General features: G+C 42.8%; 1 protein-coding gene across 2 annotated transcripts in view; it reads left to right on the forward strand.

Moving 5' to 3' along the window:
• Nucleotides 1-3145: 3145 nt before the first annotated feature.
• FBXL4 (F-box and leucine rich repeat protein 4) overlaps nucleotides 3146-12656 on the forward strand; it is a 74206-nt gene continuing 64695 nt past the window's right edge. For both annotated transcript variants that reach the window (XM_069599223.1, XM_069599222.1), the window contains exon 1: nucleotides 3146-3310. The gene's annotated coding sequence lies outside the window, so the exon portion shown is untranslated. The remainder of the gene's footprint in view (nucleotides 3311-12656) is intronic.

The raw sequence follows: 12656 nt of genomic DNA on the forward strand, positions 1-12656 counted from the left end.
TTCCTTATCTGTAAAAAGGGGATTTGGACATGACTTTGGGGCTTCTTGCTTAAAATTAGTATTTTCTTTTTAATATCTGTGACTATATCTAGGGAGAAGACTATATCTAGACTAATTTTGTGACACATTAATGTTAAATTGAAGCTTTTTACTAGATTGTAAGAAGTTAAAGAATAGTACACGGAGAGACCACTTCTACTGCTGATTATTCATGCTTTTTCACCAGCTGCATATTAAAAATCTTGGACTAATATTAGAGTGAAAGTCATTTTCCAACAAACTAGTTAACTTAAAATTTCACAGAGGGGTAAATTATTTTGGCTGAGTTATGTAAGAAATGTATAGGATTGCATTTTCTGAGAGGTCTTGACAGAAGAGCTTGTTTAGGAACCAGTAACAGAAAACCTAAGGGTTTTCTCTTCACCTGCCTGTGAAGACATTTTGGGTCCCCTGGGAAGAATGATGAATGAGATTTCTGCCCCTCTGGTATATTATCTCATTGCCATGCTTACTCCTTGCCATGAAAGCTTATTACAACTGGTAGACATTTCTTTCTAAGAGGAAGAAAAATCACTTGAAAATAGAGGTTATGATGGTGAGTGCTTCAAGAGTTAGAGACAAAGAAGAGTTTTGAACCTGCTGCTTCTTTGCCCGCCTCCCCATCTGAGTAGAACATTGTAACTTTTGAAGCTAACATAGAATAGATCATAACCAGCTTGCTGAGCTGGTGACTTTAAGCACAATTAAGCTTTGTTGGGACTTTCTTTATTTGTAATAGCACAGTTACGGCGTGGGATGCTATTCAGTTGCAAACAACAGTCCATTTAATAACCAGGCATTAGTTCATCTATCAAATCAGCGCCATCATGAACTGATAAGTATCACCCTTTTCCTTGGCCTCACTTGGCTCTTCTGCCCAGCAAACAAAGCATACAATGGCAAGGCCCATGAGATGAGAAGGTTGGAGGGAGAACAGATTGAACAATGATGATCAAAATTCCATTTACTCACAGAAATGGAACTTTGCCCTAGTCTTTTCCTTTCTTTAAATATAACCTTGTATACATTCCAAGTAGGACTTCAAATGCCTTTAGAAACAAAACTAAACCAAAATACTACATGAAACAACAGCACCAACTACTACATTTCTTACACACCGAAAGAAGAGAAATGTATGGGAGGGCAAACAGAAGAAAGGCACTGAAAGATATGAGGAAGAATTCCATGGCATCATCCCTTCTAATAATCAAAGCTAAAAACAACTCACTGTTGATCACGAGTAGAATAGGTAAATAAATTATGGCATATTTGGGCAACAGAAACTCAATAAACTCCTACACTTAACAACATAAATAACTCTCCCAAATCTAATGTTGAGAGAAAGAAGCCAGATTCAGAAGAGTGTATCATGTATGAACCCAACTATATAAAGGCAAAAGTTAGCAAAATGCCTCTCTGGTGTTAGAAGTCAGGATAATAGTTACCTTTGAGGAAGTATAAACAGTACAGATAGGGTTCTGAGTGCTAGTAATTAATTTTTTTATCTGAGTGGTGAATATATGAGTATGCTCACTTTTTATTAAACTCGACTTATATTTTGTGCCTTTTCTGAATATATTTTAATACTTCAATGGAAAGTTTATTTAGAAATTAAATGAGAACCTGTTTTAGGAAGACTGAGTCTGAGTATTTTATGGACATCAGCTCAAGTCTCGCTGGCAACCATGAAAGGGTCAGTTTCATTTACTTGTAATTAATTTATTATTTGCAAGCCACTCTTTATTTTAGAATAGATCTAGATTTACAGAAAAGCTCCAGTGATGGTACAGAGAGTTCCCTTATATCACTCATCCATTTTCCCTTTATTGTTAACATTGTTTGTTAAATAGTATGTTTGTTACATCTAAGAAACTAACACTGGTACATCACTATTAACTAAATTTCATTCATTACTCTACTACAATTAGTTTTCCCACTAATGTTCTTTCCATGTTCCAGGATCACATTAAAAAATACCATGTTACATGTAGTGGCCCCGTTTCCTAAGGGAGAGAGCTCTGGTCTGTGAAAATTTCTCAGTTTTTTTTTTCCCACGAAAAAAATTTGGCATTGTGTTCAGGTTTTTTATTAGGATACCTGGACTTTTTGATGCTTTCTCAAGGTTAGACAGGGTTTATGGGTTTTGAGGAAGACTATCACATAGATGAAGTATCCTTTTCATCACACCATGTCAAGGTACATGCTACCAACTTGGCTTATTGCTAACAGTGTTAACTTCCATCTGACCAAGATAGTGTTTCCCAGATTTCTCCACAGTATAGCTACTTTTCTCTCCTTTTTATATTCTTTGGAAGCAAGTCACCAGATGCTGGCTACACTCAAGGAGAGTTGAGGGTACAATGGGGATTAAACTTCAATTTATTTAAAAATTTTCCAGTTTTGTATACAATTTATACTGTACATCATATATTAGTTCCGTTCAGGTATATAATTTAAGAATAAATATACTTACTATTTTGCCTCTTTAGGAGTAATTTCTAATAGCAAGTAATGTGTAGTTTTACTTCTAATAGCAAGTAATGTGTAGTTTTACCTTTTTTCATTATTAAATGTTTTCCATCTTAATGGAAACCGTGCAATATGCAAGGTAAATATGCAAACTAAAAAAAGGGTAGTATTGTATCTATTGAAAATACATTAAAATGATTAAGGGAGACCATGAGAGCATTTTCTTCAACAGAGGTAATAATCACAGGCTTTGGAATGTTGGGAGGGAGATGAGCCTGCAAAAAGGATTTGTATCTGGGACAGAAGAGTTTTGCAAACTTGGTGAAGTATGCCTTTAGAGCACCTATTATTTTTGTTCCCCTTTTCTTCTGAGAACATTAACACCCATAATCCTTGTGCATCCTCTCACCCAACAACTCTAGACTGAAGAAGCCCTAGCTCTACTACACTACTGATGGCAGGCCGATTAGAGGAAGAGATTATTTCCACAGCACATGTGCAACCACTGCCCCTTGAGGAGTAACTGGCAATTCGTAGGGTACCACTCAGGCCAGGACTGCACTAGGAAGCTCCTCCCCTCAGCCTGGGAGGGGGCGGTCCAGACGCCGACGTGGCCCCGCCCCGTCCCTGGCTCCGCCCCTCAGCGCGGCCCGAGCGTCTTCCTTCCGGGTCGCCCTGGGCCGGGCTCGCCGCGGTCTCGCCGCAGCGCGGGAGCCTGGGAGCCGCCCCCGCGCCCCGGCCTTCCCGCGCCGTCTGGTCGCTGGTGAAGCCCACGGCGCGCGCCTCTCCCGGACCCTACAGGGTACGGCCCTTCCTTTACTTCTCCCTCCTGGGGGTCTCCGTCTTCTTTCGGCGCTGGGGCTGGGCCGGGCCCGGGCGGAGCCGCTCTTTGGGGAGCCGGGGCGCCCGGCAGAGGTCCCTGCTCCGGCTTTCCGCTCCCCCGCCGCCAGCTTGCGTTTGCTGGGCTTGCTGGGGACCCTGCAAGCATCTAACTTGCCTCCGGCGCCGCTTCTCTGCACGACTGTCTGCTAGGCGTGAGGCGTCGCCCAGTGCGGACGGCGCAGGGTTGTTTACACTGCGGGGTTGGCAGGTAGCGCTGACCCTGCAACCCTGAGTTGGCCACCCTCCCGCCTGGGTACTTGTTGCTCCTGCGCGTGCTACTTTGATTTCTCTTTGGCACCCGATGGTTTTCGCCTAGTCAGGCCCGTGTCTTAATTCAGAACTGCCACGAGATGCCCGGCAGCAGCCCTGTTTCTGTGTTTAGAGCTATCATTAGAATGCAGTGAGATGATGAGCATTCACTTGGCCTCATTGTCAGCCTGTTTGCAGTGGGAGCGGTTTTGGATTTCCTTGATGGTTTCCCAAATACGTTCGTTGCCACAAAGCCTCTCATGTAGTCACTAGTTAAAATATACAAGTAATTAGAAAGTCAAGATGCTATAAACCTGTGATCAGGTAGTTGAGGGGGCGTCTGGCTTTATGCCCTGGAGGACTCCCTAAGTGCGGGGATCTTGCTTGCTTTGATGTGTTAGAGGACACAGGCTGCCTTTACTGCTTCTTGGCATGCAGTCTTTGGTGTCTTAAGTTCAGAATATAAGTACATTTCCCCCCCTTAAAGCTCACTTCATGCTTGTGTTGTCCTGTATTACATATCGTACCTGTTGGCTGAATAGAGGGAGATTTTCCTGAGACACCAAGGCTTCTCTAGTCCTTTATTAGATACTAAGCTCTTGGGGGAAAGGGACAGTTATATTTAATCTTTCTAGTGGTACTGTGCATCACCCCATAGTAGACACTCTACTTGTTCATTGAATTGGATCCTTCTTTCCGCACTTCCTTTCAGAGTACCATTTTTTTTCTTCCCTTGCTCCCTTTTTACTACTCCCCCAAAATTTGCTTTTTCTGGGCCCTGCATTTTCATACTCTTCCTTTTTATTATGGACATAAAAATCAAAGAGGTCAAATCAGTATAAGATAATTATATCCATTTTACCAGCACCCATGATCTAATCCTGTGTATGAGGCATCTTAAAATGTTGCTATTTATCTTTTACTTCTAACCATGGCCAGTAAAGGGAAAACTCCCTCTTATTTCTTTACTGTGTTAGTTTCATTGCCACATCCTCTTTAACTTTTGCTGTGAGGAATGTAATCAGTTTTAACTTCATGGGTCTAACTCTGGTATCCTCTTAAGAATGGTGTTTTGCCACATGAATTGTGTATAAATATACTCCTTTATTTTCTTCTAGTACTTTTAATAGTCTTATTCTTCATATTTGGGCTTCCCAGGTGGCTCAGTGGTAAAGTATCTGTCTGCCAATGCAGGAGATGCCGGAGTTACAGGTTTGATCCCTGGGACGGGAGGATCCCCTGGAGAGGGAAATGGCAACCCATTCCAGTATTCTTGCCTGGAAAATCCCATGGAAAGAGAAGCCTGGTGGGCTAATCCATGGGGTTGCAAAGAGTTGGACATGACTTGGCAACCGAGCATTCTTCATACTTAAGTCTTTACCTCAGTTATATTTAATATAAGCAAGGAAATAAAGCACCCCTTTTTCTCTCATAGTTGTTAGCCATTGTCCCCACCAGCAATTGTAGAATTCCATTTTCCCCTACTGATAGCAAATACTGTTTTATCTGAGGCCCTAATTCTAGTATATTCTTGAAACTTTTACTGAATTAATGTTTTAGCAATCTCTGGCTTCCTGTGCTGATACCATGCTGCTCTTATTACTTTAGTTTTATAATGTGTTTTAATGTCTAGTGCTTCAAACAGTGCCTGGCATATTGTAGACATCTCTAAACATTTTTGAAATGAACTCATTTAGAGAGGGTAACTTGACTCCCTTTTTACCCCTTCCTCTCTACCCTACCTCTTCCTTAAAGTGTCTTGCCTCTTGAAATTATTTAGTTCCTTAGTGTGAATGCTTATACACGGTATTGCTGGGTCAAAAGTTATATACCTTTTTTAAAAAATAAAAAGTTACATATGTTTTAAATTATGATAGATCGTTCCATATTTCTCTTCAAAAGGTTGTTGTCAGAGTCAGTTTACACAGTTTCTGAAAATGTTGCCTGCTGTTGCTGTATCATTGCCAGGAATTGTCAAGATTGAATTTTACCCTATTTGTAAGCTCACAGTTTCATGGATGCTGGTAGAAGACAGGAGCCAGCAATAACAGTAGCCAGAGATTATTTAAACTAATAATTATTTAAATTAGATAAGTTTAGATAATTTTATCTAAGTATCTAAACTTTAGAAAGTTTAGATAATTATTTTAACTTACTTTATATTGGAGTATAGCAGATTAACAATTTTGTTGTAGTTTCAGGTGGACAGCAAAGGAACTCAGCCATACATATACATGTATCCACTCTCCCCTAAACTCCCCTTCCATCCAGGCTGCCACATAACATTGAGAGAATTTCCTGTGCTATACAGTTCTTATTGTTTTTTAGTTGCTAAAGTCTTTGTTGGTTATCCATTTTAGATATAGCAGTATGTACATGTCAGTCCCAAACTCCCTAACTATCCCTTTCCCCAGCAACCATAAATTCATTCTCTAAGTCTGTGAATCTGTATCTGTTTTGTAAATAAGTTCATTTGTGTATTTTTTGAGGCTTCCCTAGTGGCTCAGTGGTAAAGAATCTGCCTGCAATGTAGGAGATGTGGGTTTGATCCCTGGGTACAGAAGATCCCCTGGAGAAGCAAGTGGCAGCCCACTCCAGTATTCTTGCCTGGGAAATCCCGTGGACAGAGGAGCCTGGAGGGCTACGGTCCATGGGGTCCCAGTCCATAGGATTTCAAAAGAGTCAGACACAACTCAGTGACTAAATGACAACAAATAATTCTTTTAATATTTTGCATATAAAAAATGTCCTATGATATTTCTCCTTCTCTGAGTTTACAATCTCTAGGTCCATCCATGATGCCGCAAATGGCGTCATTTCTTTATTTTTAATGGCTGAGTAATATTCCACTGTATATATTTACCACGTCTTCTGTATCCATTCCTCTGTCGATGGACATTTAGGTTCCTTCCATGTCTTGGCTATCGTACACAGTACTGCAGTGAACGTTGAGGTGCGTGTATCCTTTCAGACCATGTTTTCCTCTGGATATATAATTTCCCTGGTGGCTCAGGTGGTAAAGAGTCTGCCTGCAGTGTGGGAGACGTGGGTGCTATGCCTGGGTTGGGAAGATCCCTTGGAGAAGGGAATGGCAACCCATTCTAGTATTCTTGCCTGGAGAATCCCATGGACAGAGGCATCTGGTGGGGTTCAGTCCATGGGGTCACAAAGACTTGGACATGACTGAAGCGACCAGCACTTCCACTTCACTTTCATATGCCCAGGAGTGGGATTCTGGGGTGATATACTAGCTTTATTTTTAGATTTTTGAGGAACTTCCATACTGGTCTCCATAGTGGCAGTACCAATTTACATTCCCACCAACAGTGTAGGAGGGTCCCCTTTTCTCCACACCCTCTCTAGCATTTATTGTTTGTGGATTTTTTGATGATGACCATTTTGACTCGTGTGAGGTGATAACTCAATGCAGTTTTGATTTGCATTTCTCTAATAATTAGTAATGCTGAATATTTTTTCATGTGCCTTTAGGCCACTTGTGTGTCTACTTTGGAGAAATGTCTGTTTAGATCTTTCACCTATTTTTTTGTTGGGTTGTCTGTTTTGATGATACTAAGCCTCATGAGGCTGTCTAAAAGGGTTGTGCAAGCTTCCTGATGAGAAGGACTGGCAGTGAGAAGAACTGGTTCTTGCTCTGGGGGTTAGGGCCTTGCTCACTCAGTTCAGTTCAGTCGCTGAGTCATGGCCGACTCTTTGCGACCCCATGAATCGTAGCACGCCAGGCCTCCCTGTCCGTCACCAACTCCCGGAGTTCACTCAGACTCACGTCCATCGAGTCAGTGATGCCATCCAGCCATCTCATCCTCTGTCATCCCCTTCTCCTCCTGCCCCCAGTCCCTCCAGCATCAGGGTCTTTTCCAGTGAGTCAACTCTTTGCATGAGGTGGCCAAAGTACTGGAGTTTCAGCTTCAGCATCATTCCTTCCAAAGAAATCCCAGGACTGATCTCCTTCAGAATCTGATCTCCTTGCAGTCCAAGGGACTCTCAAGAGTCTTCTCCAACACTACAGTTCAAAAGCATCAATTCTTCAGCACTCAGCTTTCTTCACAGTCCAACTCTCACATCCATACGTGACCACTGGAAAAACCATAGCCTTGACTAGATGGACCTTTGTTGGCATAGTAATGTCTCTGCTTTTCAACATGCTATCTAGGTTGGTCTTAACTTTTCTTCCAAGGAGTAAGCGTTTTTTAATTTCATGGCTGTAGTCACCATCTGCAGTGATTTTGGAGCCCCCCAAAATAAAGTCTGCCATTGTTTCCACAGTTTCCCCATCTATTTCCCATGGAGTGATGGGACCAGATGCCATGATCTTCGTTTTCTGAATGTTGAGCTTTAAGCCAACTTTTTCACTCTCCACTTTTACTTTCATCTGGCTTTTTAGTTCCTCTTCACTGTCTGCCATAAGGGTGGTGTCATCTGCATATCGGAGGTTATTGATATTTCTCCCGGCAATCTTGATTCCAGCTTGTACTTCTTCCAGCCCAGCGTTTCTCATGATGTACTCTGCATATAAGTTAAATAAGCAGGGTGACAATATATAGCCTTGACGTACTCCTTTTCCTATTTGGAACCAGTCTGTTGTTCCATGTCCAGTTCTAACTGTTGCCTCCTGACCTGCATACAGGTTTCTCAAGAGGCAGGTCAGGTGGTCTGGTATTCCCATCTCTTTCAGAATTTTCCAGTTTATTGTGATCCACACAGTCAAAGGCTTTGGCATAGTCAATAAAGCAGAAATCGATGTTTTTCTAGAACTCTCTTGTTTTTTCCATGATCCAGTGGATGTTGGCAATTTGATCTCTGGTTCGTCTGCCTTTTCTAAAACCAGCTTGGACATCAGGAAGTTCACGGTTCATGTATTACTGAAGCTTGGCTTGGAGAATTTTGAGCATTACTTTACTAGCGTGTGAGATGAGTGCAATTGTACAGTAGTTTGAGCATTCTTTGGCATTGCCTTTCTTTGGGATTGGAATGAAAACTGACCTTTTCCAGTCCTGTGGCCACTGCTGAGTTTTCCAAATTTGCTGGCATATTGAGTGCAGCACTTTCACAGCATCATCTTCCAGGATTTGAAATAGCTTCACTGGAATTCCATCACCTCCACTAGCTTTGTTTGTAGTGATGCTTTCTAAGGCCCACTTGACTTCACATTCCAGGATGTCTGGCTCTAGATGAGTGATCACACCATTGTGATTATCCGGGTCATGAAGATCCTTTTTGTACGGTTCTTTTGTGTATTCTTGGCACCTCTTCTTAGTATCTTCTGCTTCTGTTAGGTCCATGCCATTTCTGTCCTTTATCGAGCCCATCTTTGCATGAAATGTTCCCTTGGTATCTCTAATTTTCTTGAAGAGATCTCTAGTCTTTCCCATTCTGTTGTTTTCCTCTATTTCTTTGCATTGATCGCTGAAGAAGGCTTTCTTATCTCTTCTTGCTATTCTTTGGAACTCTGCATTCAGATGCTTATATCTTTCCTTTTCTCCTTTGCTTTTTGCTTCCCTTTTCACAGCTATTTGTAAGGCCTCCCCAGACAGCCATTTTGCTTTTTTGCATTTCTTTTCCATAGGGATGGTCTTGATCCCTATCTCCTGTACAATGTCACCAACCTCAGTGCATAGTTCATCAGGCCCTCTATCTATCAGATCTAGTCCCTTAAATCTATTTCTCACTTCCGCTGTATAATCATAAGGGATTTGATTTAGGTCCTACCTGAATGGTCTAGTGGCTTTCCCTGCTTTCTTCGATTTAAGTCTGAGTTTGGCAATAAGGAGTTCATGATCTGAGCCACAGTCAGCTCCTGGTCTTGTTTTTGTTGACCGTATAGAGCTTCTCCATCTTTGGCTGCAAAGTATATAATCAGTCTGATTTCCGTGTTTACTATCTGGTGATGTCTATGTGTAGAGTCTTCTCTTGTGTTGTTGGAAGAGGGTGTTTGCTATGACCAGTGCATTTTCTTGGCAGAGCTCTATTGGTCTTTGCCCTGCTTCATTCCGTATTCCAAGGCCAAATTTGCCTGTTACTCCAGGTGTTTCTTGACTTCCTACTTTTGCATTCCAGTCCCCTAGAATGAAAAGGACATCTTTTTTGGGTGTTAGTTCTAAAAGGTCTTGTAGGTCTTCATAGACCTGTTCAACTTCAGCTTCTTCAGCATTACTGATTGGGGCATAGACTTGGATTACTGTGATGTTGAATGGTTTGCCTTGGAAACAGAGATCATTCTGTCGTTTTTGAGATTGCATCCACGTACTGTATTTCTGGCTCTTTTGTTGACCATGATGGCTACTCCATTTCTTCTGAGGGATTCCTGCCCGCAGTAGTAGATATAATGGTCATCTGAGTTAAATTCACCCATTCCAGTCCATTTTAGTTCACTGATTCCTAGAATGTCGACATTCACTCTTGCTATCTCCTGTTTGACCACTTCCAATTTGCCTTGATTCATGGACCTGACATTCCAGGTTCCTATGCAATATTGCTCTTTACAGCATTGGACCTTGCTTCTATCACCAGTCACATCCACAACTGGGTATTGTTTTTGCTTTGGCTCCATCCCTTCATTCTTTCTGGAGTTATTTCTCCACTGATCTCCAGTAGCATATTGGGCACCTACTGACCTGGGGAGTTCCTCTTTCAGTATCCTATCATTTTGCCTTTTCATACTGTTCATGGGGTTCTCAAGGCAAGAATACTGAAGTGGTTTGCCATTCCCTTCTGCAGTGGACCACATTCTGTCAGACCTCTCCACCATGACCCACCCCTCTTGGGTGGCCCCACGGGCATGGCTTAGTTTCATTGAGTTAGACAAGGCTGTGGTCCTAGTGTGATTAGATTGACTAGTTTTCTGTGAGTATGGTTTCAGTGTGACTGCCCTCTGATGCCCTCTTGAAACACCTGCCGTCTTACTTGGGTTTCTCTTACCTTGGATGTGGGGTATCTCTTCACGACTGCTCCAGCAAAGTGCAGCTGCTGCTCCTTACCTTGGACGAGAAGTATCTCCTCACCGCACCCCTCCTGACCTTGAACATGGAATAGCTCCTCTAGGCCCTCCTGCGCCCACGCAGCCCAGCCACCGCTCCTTGGACTGGGGTGGCTCCTCCCGGCCGCCACCCCTGACCTCGGACACGGGGTAGCTCCTCTCGGCCGTTTTTGCGCCGTCGCAGCCTGGCACTCTCGGCCGCTGCCCCTGACCTCGAATGTGGGATAACTCCTCTTGGCCACTGCCCCTCGGGCATGGGGTCCTCCCGGCTTCTGCCCCTGACCTCGGACTTGGAGTAGCTCCTCTCAGTAAAACTTTAATCTGCTTGTCTGCTGCTGGGTGGGGCTGTGATCCCTCTCTATTAGTGGTTTGGCCTAAGGACCCAGCCCTGGAGTCTACAGACTCTATGGTCCGGCCTGTGGTGGCCTTCATGAGAGCTCACACCAGTTGGTACTCCTAGAACTGCTGCTGCCAGTCCCCTTGTCCTTGAGGTGAACCACTGCCACCCCACACCTCTGCAGACACCCTCCAACACTATAGGTAGGCTTGGTTCAGTCTCGTGTGGGGTCACAGCTCCTTCCCACTGCGTCCTGCTGTGCACAAGGTTTTGTGTGTACCCTCCAAGAGTGGAGTCTCTGTTTCCCCCAGTTCCATGGAAGTCCTGCAGTCGAATCCCACTGGCCTTCAAAGTCAGATTCCTTGGGGATTCCTAGTCCCTTTGCTGGACCTGCAGGCTGGGAATCCTGATGTGGGGCTCAGAACCTTCAATTCACAATAGTGGGAGAGCTTCTGTGGTTTAATTGTTCTCCAGTTTGTGGGCCACCCACCTGGCAGGTGTGGGATTTGATTTTATCCTAATTGCACCCCTTCTGCGGTCTCATTGACTCTTCTTTGTCTTTTAATGTGGGGTATCTTTTTTGTCAGTTTCAGCATCTGTGTGTTGCTGGTTGTTCAGCAGTTAGTTGTGGTTCAGTGCTTTCCCAGGAGGAGGTGAGCACAGTCCTTCTGCCATTCTTTTCTTCTGTCACTTCCTTTATCCCTGATTTCCGCAGGGTGATGTGATGAGGGCCAGGGAGTTCAAGCATATGCAGTAGATTAGATTATAGGAGTGAAACCCTGAGTTTAGGGAACCTGACTGTTCATAATAGGCTGCAAGCAAGTCTGCCTAACCTTTACCCTAGAGAGAGACATTATCTTTATTATGCTGGATAATAAAAAAAAAAATCTGTCCTGTACTCCAGAGGGAGACTTCTCTGTATCTGCCAAGAATGTTCACTGTATAAAGAACCTTTGAAAGGATAGTCTGGAACAGAGATTATCAGTGTCCCTGCTTATGAGATGTGCAGAAATGTGAGAGACCTGTGAAGAATTGTTCTGAAACAGTCACTGCTAAAATGATACCATTTTTTTACATTTTATGATTTTATGGATGAAAGGTACTTTTACTGTTTTAATTTTGCCTTTGTTTGCTTATTGATGGAGTTGAATATCCACTTGCCTGTTCATATTCTTTGCTTAATTTTGTGTCGATGTTCCTCTTTTTCATGTTAATTGGTAATAGCTCTTTATGTGTCATCTATCAGTGACTTGGTACACCATTGCTAGTATTTTTTCATAGTTTATTCTTTAAATGCTTTTTCTGGGAGCTTTTGCCATATTGTTTTTGTTGTCCAGTCACTAAGTGGTGCCTGACTCTGTGACCACATGGACTGCAGCACACCACGCTCCTCTGTCCTTCTCTGCCTCCCAGAGTTTGCTCAAACTCATGTCTGTTGAGTTGGTGATGCTATCTAATCATCCAGAAAGTTTTAATATGTATGTTGTCAGTTCTGTATTCTCTTCCTTTATGGCATCCTGAGTTTCTACCCCAAGGTTATTAAAATGCTCTTTGTACATATTCTCTGACTGGGTATTTTGTGTTACTTATTTAAATTTTAAAAAACTAGTTGCTTGAATAATACAGTTGACCCTTGAATAACATGGGTTTGACTTGCAGGAATCCATGTACGTGTGGATATTTTTC

Source organism: Ovis canadensis, chromosome 8 (assembly GCF_042477335.2).
Source record: "Ovis canadensis isolate MfBH-ARS-UI-01 breed Bighorn chromosome 8, ARS-UI_OviCan_v2, whole genome shotgun sequence".
In the NCBI taxonomy this organism is placed as follows: domain Eukaryota; kingdom Metazoa; phylum Chordata; class Mammalia; order Artiodactyla; family Bovidae; genus Ovis; species Ovis canadensis.